The 16,447-nt window shown below is 24.0% G+C and overlaps 1 long non-coding RNA gene across 1 annotated transcript in view; it reads right to left on the reverse strand.

Moving 5' to 3' along the window:
• LOC126909051 (uncharacterized) overlaps nucleotides 1-15,209 on the reverse strand; it is a 24,823-nt gene extending 9,614 nt beyond the window's left edge. Inside the window, exon 1 of the long non-coding RNA XR_007704914.1 lies at nucleotides 14,875-15,209. This is a non-coding gene — a long non-coding RNA (uncharacterized LOC126909051). The remainder of the gene's footprint in view (nucleotides 1-14,874) is intronic.
• Nucleotides 15,210-16,447: the final 1,238 nt, after the last annotated feature.

A 16,447-nucleotide genomic window follows, 5' to 3' on the forward strand; every position in this document is an offset into this window, starting at 1 on the left:
TTTTTTTATGATAAATACTATTTATTTTTTCTTTCATTCAACATACTTTTTTTTTTTTAATAAAACCATTTTCCTTTATATATTATAAATATATATTACATATATTATACTTATAAATCATTTAACTTAATCAGGATATAAATAAGGAAATAGGTAGCTTTTGGAATAATTCACCATTTTTTTTTAATTAAACACTATCTACAGATTTGCATTGAAACGTTTTTTATGATAATGATTTTAATCACTTTCAGATATCATTATACTTGACCCAACCATGTCACGTCCTCCTGTGCCGTGATTTTGAGTCTTGATTTTACTTTAATAATTTAAAGTACAACTCATCTTTTCATCATTTTTAAAATAAATTTTAGTGTTCTAAATAAGCCTATTGTTTACCAATGTAGTTGTAACTAGAATAAAAATACTCATGGAAGGTGTAGATAATATACAAAATTACCTTGCATACATTAACTAATCATCATCATTAATGTGCGCTAAATTGTTAATAATGAAATAATGACGCAAAATATGTCATACAATGCATTAATGAGCTGAATCTATTGACTGCGTAATTGCTGTCTACATTTGTTTTCCATATTCACAAATTGATAATGAATAGTAAAATTACTCCATCAAACACGTATTTTACCAAACCTTTTAATGCATATATCGTGCAAAACATATTGTGATAAATAATTGAATTAGTTGTTTTTTTTTTTTGTATTAAAACATGACACATGAAAAAAGATATGACATTTCACATAAGCATCAGTATCGTATAACATATTTCAACGCGTAAGTTGCCAAAAACTTTCTTGGAAATTTTACGGTCTAATAATATTTAAAACTATTTTTTTTCTTTGACGTAATACCTTTGACATAAAATAACTAATGAACATTATTTGTGCGACCTCACGAAAATGTTAATAAATTTCAAAAGTATATAAGGATACGTAATACTGACTATCTTGATAAGGTCGTAGGACACATAGTTTAGTATAATAATCATAAAAAACTTGTCTTTTTCATTAGTTATTTACCAAAAGAAGAAGTTATTTGTAAACCAACTGTAAAAAATTAAAAATAAAAAAGTAAAAGTGAAGTAGTATTCTCAAATGGATGTAAGATTTTTTTATGTGACCATAAGAAATACTAATTCATCAAAAATTATCTAAATGTAAGGGACATAACAAAATAATATAAGTAACAATGATATTTAGCACTTTTTTACTCTGTATAGTTGATTTTTTATTTTTATTACTTTTTTCAAATAATTAATTTTATTTTAATTCAAAAAAATAATTTAAAATATTTGTAAAACAACTTTCACTACATTCGGTTATTGATAGAACATTTTTCAATAAGCTTANAAAACAACTTTCACTACATTCGGTTATTGATAGAACATTTTTCAATAAGCTTATCCAAGGCAACACATCAAAACTATATTTTTAAGCCAAAAAGGTAACTTAATTTTTGTAACTATAGGGCCAGAAAATGTTTTTGTTGCCATATCAGGCTTATTTTTACTCAGGAGTTGTGACTCATGTGTTATTTTTAATTATTTAGTAAATTAAAGTACTAAAAATTTTTTATAAATATTGTTTTAGGAAAACAGCTATTCAGAAAACAAATTGTTCTAAAACGGCTCACCTTGAAATATAAATAATAGAAAACTTTTAAATGTTAAAACATTTTGCATTTATCTTTGAATGAGAGTAGTAATTTTTGATTAATGCAAAGTATTTAATAGTACCTTATATGGACAGACAAAAATGGGAATGTACGAGATTATGTACAGGTACTGCTATACGTATTCTCGTACTGTTTTTACACGTATCGACATGTTATATTAATTAATACTTTGAGTGACATTTTAAAATATTAAATAGCCACTTGGAGAAGAAAAAGATATTATTATTGTAAGAAAATGGTTCATAAAATCTGATAAAATGCAATAGTTTACTGTACCGCGGTAGATAAATTCCAGTTTATGACATAGAAAAATATCTGTATCCTATAGCAAATTTTCTCGAGATAGGTAATTTTATTTAGTTGATTATAGAGTGTGTTTTATTTTATACTTGTGGGTCAGTAGAAAGAACAAGATGACTTTTCGAGTAACTATTCAAAAAGTAAAATAATATCTTAGAAAATTATTTTTTGAAAAATATTCTAATGATTTATTATCTGTGAAGTCTTTTTGAAATATATACGCGTAAAAAATCATTCATAAAGTTGAATATGTATGGAATGATTTATTCTTATATTTTGTACATGTTATTTTTGATAAAAATTTATTAATTAGTGAATTGACATTATAAATATTTATTTTAAATAAAAGTTTAACTTTTAAATTTATAATAAAAAATAATATTAAGATGATTTTATATGTGAATGTCGTTAAATATCTTAGGACATTGTATCTTGGTCACCCGTAAAACTCTTTATTATCACATCGATGCGACTACAAAGGTTTACTCAAGCTCGTTTCTCGGTTTTGATCCCCTTTAATGGCTCAACCTCATACAGCATATCACAGGTAAAACATGTTATTTTTAAAAGGATAACATAAAATTATGAGGACAGAATATAACGAGACCCCATCATAAAACAAGTTTTTCATTACTAAAAAACTTTATCTCCGTCAATCTTTAATTTTATATTGGCTCATAAAAACAGAGAATATTTACAACGAGAAAATCAATGATCAATAGATAATGTTATTATCCGCATGGGCATGCCCAGCAGCAACTTAAATTAGTTTTACACTAGTAGATACACGAATCTTGCAAAGTTAATATCATGTTAAATAAAAATTAAAGAAAGAAATATAGCTATTGAGATCTCAAAAAATCATAATGTGTAAGTAACTATTAAAAGTATACTATTTTAGAAAATAACTTTGTAAAACTTAACAAAAGTTGAATTAAAAAATTTAAGTTGTTTAATAAATTTTCAGTATTCATTTAAATGTTATTAAATTATTATTCACAAGAAAAAAAAATGTGGAAGTAATTACATTAACAATGATTTTACCGTTCTTACATAAAAAATATACTAGTACGTGATTGTTTGCATAATTTTTGGTATGATTGAAAATATAAAATAATAAAGAATTGTTCATTTTTACTGGACAACTCTAAAAAAACTCCTTTAATATTAACTTCAAATAATTACTTTCATTTAAATTGAATATTTCAAATCACCAAAACTCAATAAAAGAATTATTATCGAATGATGAGTTGGGGTTGAAAAATAGTCATATAGGCTATAAAAGTAATTTTAAATAAAATCGATTTTAATCCTTTTTCATTGTAAGATTACAAAACAGCATTCGTACAAAGCTTTAAAATGTTTCTAATACATCATTGGTATTGATGAATCATGCTGATCACTCTAATCTTCCTTAAACTGCTGTAGTTAAACATTCAGTGCATTTAATAGGTTATTACTGTACTCATATTTGGAACTCGTTCAAACATTGAAATTGCATAATGAAATTAAAATTAGCTATCTATCTCTATACTGATGCATTATTTATGTTGGCGGCTGAACATTTGTATTTAGACAAAAAGTAAACATTCATGTTTTAGAAATTATATTTTTAATGCATTTAACAATTTATTTATACAATTGACTAACATTAAAATATGGAGACTTTTAAAAAGTTTAATAATAATAAATCGTTTTGTTTGACATCAAGATATGTTAACTTAGCAAATAATAACAATATAAATACTGAATTTATACATGCAAACACGAAAGCGTACAAATGATATATGTATATATAGCCATTTTACAATATAATAGACGTTTTGATATCGGTATAGTCAATGATTAGTCATGTTGATAAAATATTTCATCACAGATTATTGTTTAGAGTGTATTGAAAATTTTTAATTAAATGCTTAAATTAGTACCTTTGGAGTGCTGAGTTGATAAATTCAATCATAAATAATGTTAGCTGTAAAAGATAATTTATACAATGATATAAAAAAGTATTACTTACAGTTTAAAATTTACTATTAATTTGGATTTAAAATGAATGACAATGAAATGTGTATTAGTATCGAGGTAAAAATTAACTACAGTTGAGCTTCAGTAACAATGAAAAATAAAGTTGATTTTTTCTTCTTGATGAATTTTAGTAAAAATCAACAAAAGAAATAATGTTACATCTTTATATTTCCCTTCAGGGGAAATATTATAATGAGTGGAACAAACAACATGGTGCGTAAAAAATAACCAAATGAAAATACAAATCCGTGTGGTTATTGCCATTTGGACTGCTTTGTAAATTGTGATAAATCTCATGAACGGACAATGTAACTTTTATGATTATGAAATATTTATTACTTTGTATGAGTTGGAATTACTCTCATATTATACCCTCGTTAGTTTTTTTAAGCAGAGTAACAAATAAAAATTGGTAAAACTTTTTGATATTTTAATGTCAACCAATTTTAATTTGTTTTGTAAAGTTCATTACAATAGTTTTGTAATTAAGTTCTAACATTTTTGTTGAGTCATAAAAGTAGCAGCTTAAAATCAAAAGTATGTTAATTCCATGTAATAAACAATTTTATCGTTTAGTGCATAAATGGGAATACAAAAACGCGTAGGTATTATATAGTATATAATTACAAATAAGCTGTGTCACGTAATTAGAATACTTTTCTTTTATATTAAAATCGCATATATAGAAGTATAAATTATAACTCAAGAAATTATGGTAATCCTAGAAATATCGATATGTCATGCATGTTACTAAGTTTTAAATAATTTTCTAGTTGTTGCATTCAATGCGTAAGCTTTAAAACATATTTTTAAACCCAAAAATAGTGTAACAGACAAGCATTTATAATATAAAATATTTTTTATCCATTCACATACCTTTTTTATCCCGATGTCAACAATATAAAATGTATACATTGTTTGTAAAACAATTTACTTCAGATGTATTAATATAAACTGATTTTTTTAAAATTAATAAAAAGTTTCATTCTGATAAAATGTAACATACTAATTTTTACACACGTAATATTTTATCANGTGTAACATACTAATTTTTACACACCTAATATTTTATCAAATATGCAATTTTTGTGATTCAAAATTAAATGATCTCATATATTTTCTTGTTTTTTTGTCGACTAAATTAAAAGTATCGTTAAAAATATCTATATGACTAATTTATTATCCGTATATTATCAGTGAACAGTAATTTTATTATTGTGGAAAGATCCACTTAAAATTTGGCCCTTAATACGACGTACACTTGTGCATCTGCGAACTCTGTATAATGCAAAACAAACATAAATAATTTTATATGCACTAGGACCAGATTACGAAGACTTATATTTAGCTTTTATTTCTTGTTTAATACATCCAAAAATGAAAACAGTTAGATCTCTCATCTTATACAATATTAACCTAGTAAAATAAAGTTCAACTAACCGCAATTGTAGCAATATTTTTTTTTTTAATAGCTTAACGCTAAAAAAAGTTCTAGTAAGTTTTGTGTAGTATAGTAAAAAAACTTGACAAAACTTAATCAGCGAAAGAAAAAATCAGTGTAGTGATATGCTTTTAGACGATATGATTTAATAAATGTGATCGGTTATGGCAAAATTAAGTATCAGTCCCAAATAAATAATTCAAATTAAACTTGAGAATAGACAAAATTCTGATGCTACACTGAGTTAAAAAGTAATGCAAAAATTTTTTTATCGAGTCTACCCTTTGTAGAACTCAAAAGTACGAAATTTATTTAACAGCATATCCTGTATAAGTAACTAATAAAGGAGCAAATAAAAACACTGGATGTGTATATTTTTTTGTAAAAATTGACTATTTATGTCAATTTTTTTAAAAATAAAAATGGTTATTTTACCCGAAAATAAATTTGCCTTGTTGTTTTATTGATCTCTTCTAATAAATTGCTATTTTTTTATACGATTTGATATAATTATTAAAATATTTATGTACAACACAAAAAGAACAATTTTACACAACGACATGATAAAACGTATATACAAAATAATTCTATTTTTTAAAATTTGACATATCTAGAAAATGACAAACTAGATAAAATTTATTTAATATTATTTATAATTGATTTTATGCATTAATATTATATCCAAAGCGTTTATAATAATAAATTTTTGCTAGAACTATAATAATTTAATAAAAAAAGACGTTAGATTCAACAATAAATAATAACTGATCAATAATTTATAAAATATAAAATATCAATAAAATTACAAAGCCAAAATTTCTATCATGTGAATATTTTTACAAAAATCCATTCCAATGTAACTAAACAAAAACAGAAACTATTTGTTTATAGATATAATGAAATGTAATGGAAAAATATACACATTTGGTTCTCAAATCACGATTTGGTATTATCTTGTTCTGTAATTTTTTACACTTGTTCCATAAACCACAATATAGTCAAGCTTTACGATAACACTGCAATATATTTGTATAGAAATATAGAAATAAAAAAAGAACCATTTGAAATCTTGTTAAAATTATAGACAATGTAAAAATAACAAGTATTCAAGGTGAAATAGATGACATAATATATGTACACATTTATTATAACTAAGACAGGTGCTTTATGCATTTATAAAGTTTATTTTAGTCATCCTGAGTACATTAATGGTAAATATATTCATGTTGGTTTTTTAACTATTAACAATAATGTATATTAATTAGAAATTTAGTTTTGAGGTCGTAAAAGGATCACTTCCCCCTTAGACCAAAAAATATGTCTGTGGAATATGTATGCTTATGATAACTTTTCACGGAGTTGGGCGTCTCAGAAGTGGTTAACAAATATTATAAATACTTATAACTCCAATTACAACAATATTAAAATTGATAAAAAAATTATTATAACTACATAAAGAATATGAAAGATAATTATTTTTTTAATCAATGTTATAAGTAGATTTTTATACAAGTAATAAATGTATAAAATCATAGTAACAAGTGGTCTTCAAAATTATTATTCTTTTGTACCTAAATGATTAGCATATAATTGTAGCGAGTTAAAATTTTTAACCAATAACCCGCTTGCTTTCCTTTATGCTTTAATAATGGTTATAATTTTGCTGTAACTTATAATTAAAGATAAGTAAATAAATATTAATTAATTTTAAACTCTTTAACGATCACTCATCGAGATTTCTAAATCAGAGTAACGGTTGATTATTACTAATAGTTACTAATATGAACATTTTAAGTTGCTGATATAAAAATATTACATTATATCGTAGAAATTTTGTCAAAATATCTATGTGTATTATATTAATATTTATGATTAACGTCTTTTTTTATAAGCTACTGTTTGTGTCAGAGAGAACGGAAAAACATACATAGCCCAGCGCATTGGATTTGAACCTCGGTACTCATGTACCAAGGCACCGACGCGTCATCGAGCTAGATAGTCCATCTAATTGTTATATAGACCTAAATTGAAGGTTTTTGTGATGGATTAAGTTATAGTTAAACATAACACAGTTATAAAATATCACTAAAAGAGACTTAAAAAGTAATTAATTGTTTATAAATCTAGAAATACCTGAAACTATAAAAAGCCACCAAGAATAATTTTCATTTTGTTATTAATTTAGGAGAAATCAAGTGTTTAACTTTAAACGTGATAGTGATAAAAACTACTGAATCATTATTTTTTAGACCCTATACACAGATTATAATTAATTTTAAAATGGAGTCCTTATCTTAAATGCAAAAGAAAAAAAATTTCACGCAATCATTTAATATTTATATAGATTGAGGCAAAAATATCTGGGTTCTGAAATTTCATTGATCAGGTCGTGGCAAGGGTAGAAGTTTGGGAAAGATGTAGTCGTACTACATACTGTTACATGTTAACGTGATAATTAAAAAAAGTAAACATCTTAGCTACTCAAAATTTACGAGTGATTTTAATCAGTGTGGCAATCCAAAGAAACAAATACTTTTAATATCACAGGCATCAAGTTCAGAAATTTTCGTTTTAAAGCTTTCTACAACCCGGATGATTTTTTCTTTTTGACGCACTCTGTAGTAATATGATCAATTAATCACTCTATTGAAAACAAATTATTAGACCATTATTAATGAAAGTCCAAACATTAAAAAAAATAATAAAACGACCATCAATAATTTATTGTAAAAATAAGTATATAGTGCATAAATATATAGTATACATATTGAGTTCATTATATTATTTTATCATAGGCATAAATGGATTTGTAATAAAAGTTTTTTTCTCATTAAATTAAATATTATTACATTTAAAATAAAAATATAACACGTGAGTTGAAATAAAATGATAAATAATCGATTCATTAAAATCTTAGTATAATGCTTCTTGTAAAAGTATTTTATTTATTTATTACTTTTAGATACCTCTGAGCGCAATAACTTTACTTTATATTAGAAAACTTTACTTTTATTCTTTATTCTTAAAAAAATAGTGTACAACTTTGTTTAGAGAGACACAACACTCATCAATAGTCGTGGTGAATCATAATTTTCTTTATAAAACACTTTTTGGCAACTAGTTACTTTTTAACTTTGTAAAACGTAAAAGAAATGACAAAATCACATAAATAAAGTCAAATATATTGGGAAACTTGGAAGATATTTGAGAGTACTTGATAACATGTAATAATGAGTAAATGCAAGGTAAAATAGCGACCTAGGAAAAGTTTGGTCAAAATAACTTCTTATGAAGCGTATCTCTATTATTCTTATATGTTAACAAATAAAAATACCATCCGATATTTACTTAAATGTGTACAATGTAGGGTTATTTATGCAAGGAATTTTATTTAAATTTTTAATATCAAATTTAGTATTATTCTAGATATATTAACTTAAAAGTCATTTGATACTTCAACTATAAATTAATAAATTAACACTTCAATATTTGTAATAAAAATTGTATGGTATATTTTTGTGGTGATTAAATTTTTAGATTTATTCATTCTTCCGGAGTAAAAAACTTTAATAAAATACAAATAACGTACACCATAAGATCAAAAAAGGTTTTGTTCTGTTATTAAATTTTTACGATAAAAAATTATTTTCTTGTATGATATAAAGTCTGAAAGAGATCAAGTTATTATTTCTACATTTTTTTCATTGTATTCTTATCGAAAATAATAAAATCTTGCAAGATAAATACAAAATAAGTAACCTCTAGTTATCGAACATTAAATTATCAAAAGAGTGGTCTTCATAATAGTTATAAAAGATTAAGTACCAAGTAAAATATTGTAAATTGGAAAGTGCACATATATGCATTTATATGCACAATAAAAATTATGTTTTTATTATTAAAAAAATATTATTTACTTAAAAAGAGGATTGATTCAATTAATTGCAAAGTTACTGCGAATTTCGATTTCTTGCTTCGAAAAACTTATTTTATTAAACGTGAGCAGTTAAATAATAAATATATTTTTAATTTTTTTAATTAAAAAATATTTATTTTGTAATTTATCTCCACAACGAATAAATAAGTTTTTTCTTAAATAAAATTAATTCTATTACAAGTAAAGTATTCTCATCTAACTGTGAAAGATTCCAAATGAATAGTTTTTGCTATTAAATACCATCTAATAAAAATAGATCTCTACCAAGAAATTTTCAATATTTTAGCTTCAGCTTTTGATTCAAGTAATTGTTAGATTAATTAAGAAAATATTAATTTTTTCTGAATTAGTTATTTGCTAAGAAATGATAAGATTCGTTTACAGGAAGCACAGGAAAATTTAATTTATAATTTAGACAATAGATTTCATGCGTACTATTTAATATTATATGGAAACAGTGGCATAACCAGAGGTAAAACATTTCTTCCTCAAAAAATTCTGTTCGTATTACTATATTAAGGTATTATTTTATTTTTAACTATACTAAATCATAAATTCTATAGAAAATAATGAATCAATATAAATAATAATTAGTATACTAATATAAATAATACGGGGAATATAGTTATAACAATATCAGTATTACTTTATTAATATTTTAGTTATATTATTTGTTTTAATACGAAAAATTTAAAACTTCGTTTTAAAATAAATAATGTGACGTTTGAAAATATTATTGATAACTTTTTATTGATTTCTTTTAGATCCGTAGTTTTCTTAATATCAGTTACTGGAGAATACGTTTAACAGGTGAAAGATTGCCTTTAAGAGATGAGTTTCCATTTAGTAACATATTAACGATCCATACTATAGTATCTCAACAGAAACCTATTTAAAGGAGACCCTACGCCTCCTGTTAGGTTTCTTCAGCGCATATATACTTCATTATAGTTTCCATTCAATATACTGTTCTTAGTTGCATTAATGTATAGCTGAACATTATAGAATTATAATTGTATAAAGCTTTAATATAACTTATAATATTTTTAAGGATTATTCAAACATTTAATTTATCTAACCAATATATTAAATATCCATTTTTATTTTTTAAGTTCGCGTATTATATGATTAATTTAATAACGAAATAATATAAAAACATATAGAATAACAACATTCGGTAAGTATAGCTAAATACAACATTCATTAAATAAATAATTAGTTATTTTGATTTTCGACATAAATTGAATACTAGATATACGCTTCAAACCAAAACTTGGTAATTTTTATTAACTTATTCTATATTTATATCTTTAATTTATTTTGTAAATAATTATAATTGTGATATTTTTACTGGCCGGTTGTTTTTCTTCTTTTACTGGTTCACGAATTTTTTTTTTTTTTAATAGCTTACAGTCTAATTTGTTGATTAACAAAAAACTCTCTGGACAAGATAAATAATCTGTCTTTGTGATATTAGTAATTTATTAAGAGAATTATCATTCTATTAGTGAAAGTTTATACAAAAGATGAATTTCAAAACATTGGGTCTTAACTCAACTAACATAATATTTTTCGTTTATCGATGACAGATCATTAAATCAGCCTAACTACTGGTATGGAAAAACAAATATTTAAATGATTTAAAACATCTTACTTATTTTAAAATTAAAATACTATTATGTCACTAACAGCCGTTGACAAATAAATGTTTTTTCTTTAAAGAGAATAATAAAGGTTTAGTCCGACTAATCAGTCGTTCTATTAAATTTGAACTTTAAAAAAATTATACAATAATCGATAAAAAGTAAACTAAGTATTTCTTATAATGGCCAACTAATATTTAAAATATATTGATAAATACAAATATTTAAAGTCATAAATTCAATTGTTTTGTTTTTCATATTTTTATCGATATAAGTGAGCAGTGAAGTATTAGAATATTTAACTCGAATAATAAATAATTTAGTCCGATTCTTTTACTTCATGTGATAAATTGGGGACTAATGTATTTGTCATTTTCTAAATAATTTTAATATGAATTAACTTAAAATAACGCGTTTATGCAATATAAATTTTAGACGTTAAAACGAAAGTGGAACAAGTAAAAAGTTTTCTTTTTTGTTGTATAGCTATTCAAACTTCTATAACACCATTATAATACTTTGAAAGAATAGTAGTTATTTAGGAAAATTATTACACATCTACAAAAATGATCAAAATAATTAAAAAAATGATTTAACATTTTCATTATTTTTTTAAAACAATTAAACATACTTTTGGATGTTCCTAATAATTCCACGTATATACGAGTAGTTCTATTGTAGACAATTATTATAATGCTAATCATAAACTACTTTAGTAGTTCGAAACTGTGTTTATGTAAATAAAGATATAAAATCTTATCTAGAGAATTTTCTTTTTAATGTTAGTAAAATAATTTTTGTTTTAAACTAAATAAATATTTGTAAATAACTTATTAGGTATTAATTAATTGAAAATCGGTCATAATTGATAAAATAAGTTAAGTGATTGATATAAATCATAAAAAAAGAATATAAGAGAAATATAATAATTAAAACACTTAAACATAAATTAAGTTGTTTGAAACATCAACTGCACCTGTTCAATTTTATTTGTTTGATTATTTTTTTTTAATACAGAATATTTAATTACATACATGTTAATGAGTTTACAATGAATCTAACATAACATTTTTATCGCAATTGCTGTATTGATTATTAACACATATGTATATATTTTTAATTATTTCAAGTATTTTTGATTCACGAACAATTCATTATTAAATTGTACAGTATTTTATTAAAAGTTTTCAACATACGTTTTTCACATTATCATTATGTATTTTTAGCGTAGACGATAAATAAATACAGAATAATAAAAAATAAACTAATTGAGTCATTAAAATTAACAAATAAATTGTTCACTCATAACTATTACAAACGATTATTGTACATCATAACAATAAATCAATTGTAAAAAAGAGACCTATAATAATTTACGTAGTTTAATACAACATATTAATAATTATTTTTATGTGGTATTTTGTGACAATCTAAAAATCTAAAAAATTTTATTATAATTAATTGATTGTAAAATTGACACAAATTAACACAAAATAAAAACATTTGTTGTATTTGTTTTTAACTTGTATAAAAAGCAAACTATTTTGTTTTGATATAAAGATCAAAAGAAGTAATCGAAATAAAATACCATATGGAATTCAATAAAAGCATTACCAGAATATAAAATGTTTCTTTCTTTTATGAATGATTCATATAGTCAAAAAAAAAATTGAAAACAATTAAATTCATAATATTAGCGTTTTTATCCTTCGTATAATAAAACCTTGTATTATTACTTATTATATCTAATTCTAAAATTTAATTATATTTACGTGGTTAAGGTATGGATATTAACAACTTTTCACATTATTTTTTAAAATATTGGAAATAATTTTTAGAATATTTTGTTGTTATTCCGTTAGGTGTTACAATAGTAATTTAGAAAGTTAAAGCAAGTTCATTGTCAAAGCTAATTACAATGTTAACATGTATATTTTTTACATATTTAATTAAATAATATTTGTTGGTATAAAATAAATTAACTTTTAGTTTAAAAGATGTACTTGAATTAATTTAAGTACATTTTAGGTACAATAAAATTTTATTGTACTCATTATTAAATAATGAAACACTCGAACAATTTTTCTTACTTTAAAATGTTGGTAAACAATAATTTAAGGAATACTTGACTGTTTTATCAATAAATAAATACTGTTTTAAGAGCTCATTTGGTTTTTAATTTTTTTTAATGACTTTAATTTTTATCAACAACGTCTCTATTATAGTACATTGTGGAATATGGTCGTAAAATTAATATTTTCTCAAAATATAGGCACCTGCTGTATGCCTACAGTAATTATTACTAAGCATTTGTATTTTATTTATATTAAAAATAATAACAATAACACTCAAAATTTTATTTTACAATGATAGTCTCGATTATTTCTTATATAATGCACAATTTATAGACATTTAATGTCCTAATATGTGCGTGCAAAAATAAAATATACATCACAACAATATTGTGGCTTGTCTCGTAAAAACATCATTAAAATCCTGAGTATCTATAACATTTTTTTTTTTTGTATTATCAATTTGAATTTTCTTAAAAATATAGTGAAATGTCAGATGACGAGATTAACGAAACCGCTATAACAATATAATTATAGCAAGGTAAAGTCTAAGAATTTTTTTCACCTACACAATAAAAAATATTATAAAACCATACGTTTTGAATTAGTGGCTTATTAAGAGTTTCAGACACTTGGAGCAATGTCTATGTGATGCCCCTTAATTTTTTTTTTGATAAAAACAATAATAAAACACAATACAAACCCTTTTACTTACTTACTAAACACTATAACTTTATTTATATTTTATATATTTCTAGTAAATTTTAACTACACAAAAAAAAAGTGTAAGCTAAAATTTTTTCTTAACTGCACAATATTCAACTCAATTACAACTTGAACTGTAGATTATTATTAGTAGTATAATTAAATGTGTTTTAAGTCAATTCAATACGATACAATGATTATTTTTTTAGAAATAGAAATTTTATTTCTATTGTGAAGGCATTAGATATTTGTACACTTTAACCTTACTTTTAATTAACTTTAATGGTGTCATTTGTACAAGCACACTTAAAAAGTCTCACTTGCAACTGAATTTCAGTATGAATAAAAAATGTTCCCATGCTTTCTTAATAAGGACACGTTAATTATTTAAATATATTCATACCAAAAACCTCTTTTTTCTCATTAATTTTTGAGCGCTGAACATTTAAAAATAATGCAAGTGTCACGTGACCATTTAAACTCAGGGTGTATTAAACTTTAAAGTTTTTCCTAGTAATTATAATGTTTTCCGGGCCTTACTGTGTTTCACGCAAGATTAGATGTCATTTCGCTGAGCTTTAGTCCATTGAATTTATGTAATCATTAAGACGCCACTGTGTAGCCAAGTCTATTTAGTTTTATTTTGATTAAAATAACCTTACTTAGTAGTTGTTATACATGCAAGTAGAACTTGAAATAATATATATTATCATTATTTAATCGTCGATCAAAGTACGAAACTATTATTTTTTTTGTTACTCGATATATATCCGTTATGTTTTAGTGTTGTATATTATCTAATAAGTATTGAATATGATTGATAAATATTTATATGTATATATATATTTATAAATTATAGATGTCTGGAAAAAATAATTCGATTTGCAATGAGTTAACGTAACAATTTATATCAATCGGTATATATTTTTTTAAATTTTATATTTGATTATTATTTTGATTAATTCAAGATATGATTTTTAAAAGAATACTTTTTTTATTGCAAGGAAGGACAGTGAATAATTTGTTCAATTAAAAAAATATATATATTATGATTACTCTGGTATCCAAATCGGTTGCAGATGACTACGAGTATTGCACATTTAAACATCAGTCATTTTATCGTTAGGTCCGTCCAAAACGCCAATCATCGAATGTCCTTGTTGACAGTTAAGGAAGAGCGATCCAAAAAGGTATCGTAATACATTCAGTGTAATGCCTAATAATACTACGTCAACTAGTACCCGAAAACATTTACACTGGCAGAACTCGCGACGGCAGAACTACACGTGAGACTTCGTACTAGACCGATTGCCGCGTGACAACTGACTGATATACGCCGCTGTGAGTTCAGCGCGCGTGAGCCACACAATCGTCAACTGTTGCTTCTCCAAACAAACAAAGATCAGCAGCGGCCCTCTCGCATGCACAACATGCAATACGTCGTGTCATTAATATTTGTGATTTTAAAACTGAGGTAGAGGAGTATAAATAAAAATTCTGGCCAATATCTCTGTCTTTTCTACATCAAAACGAGTTCTATAACCAAAAGTTATCATACATACAATTTTTTTATTTCTGTTCAACCAAAAGTTATATTTTTCAGTGTATCTATAAATAAAAATTAAGGAACGCAACAAAATTTTATAATTAAATTGAAATTTAATATTAATATCTAAACGATATTAATAAACGAATATCAAAGATGATTTTTGGGTAGGCCAATGATGGACGGGACACTTTTTGTTTACTATGCCTTTTAATTTGTTTTGCTCTCTTAAAAGAAATGGCACATCAGACTTTGACGAATCGCTACAATATTTAATATTAATTTTACAGGGTATTCAAAAAGTAAGGAAATTGTTACGAACAATGAGTACAATAGAAACTTTTTTTCTTACTTACTGAACACCGCACATATAATAATATAATTGACCCGAATATTTACTTAAAGATTCTAATTACTGTGACCTCGAGATTTCTACAGTAGCTTCTTATCTAATTCGAGCCTATATCAAAAAATAATGAATAAAATTTCAGATACATAATTATAATGCATTTCAAAAAAACTCGAGTACCAATAATCAGGGCCGCATCTAGTGATGGAAGGGAGGGGATCCTAAATGTACGATATTACTTAGCTTATAGAAAAATTAATAATAATGATAATGTAAACTTGTAATTTCACAATTTCTATGATTTAAAATTTCACTCAATCAATGAATGCTTGTTAAATTATTTGCTTAATTGTAAATAACATTATTTTTTCACTTTGTGGCTGATATCTCATAGTAGAACAATCGTTGAAATAATTATTCATTTTTTCAATATTACAGTACATTAAAAAGATTTAATGTCTTATAAGTTAGAAGTGACAGATAATCGAGTTGAAAAAAAAATTTACATACATGATTGGTCTCTTTAAATTTTTTCTGTACATAGGTTTCTGTCAGTTTTCATAAAAAGCATACCAAAAGAAAACTTGTTATCTCTGTGTACTCTTTTAATTAAAATTATTAATTTCAATTTGATTGTTTTTTAAGAAAAAATGTTATAGCAGTTTTATAATTAAAAAAAAAGATGTTTGAAAATGCTACTTTTCATGGTAGCTAAATAGCTTTGATAACTTTAA

This window comes from Daktulosphaira vitifoliae, unplaced genomic scaffold, assembly GCF_025091365.1.
Source record: "Daktulosphaira vitifoliae isolate Bord-2020 unplaced genomic scaffold, ASM2509136v1 Scaffold_92, whole genome shotgun sequence".
Classification (NCBI taxonomy): Eukaryota; Metazoa; Arthropoda; class Insecta; order Hemiptera; family Phylloxeridae; genus Daktulosphaira; species Daktulosphaira vitifoliae.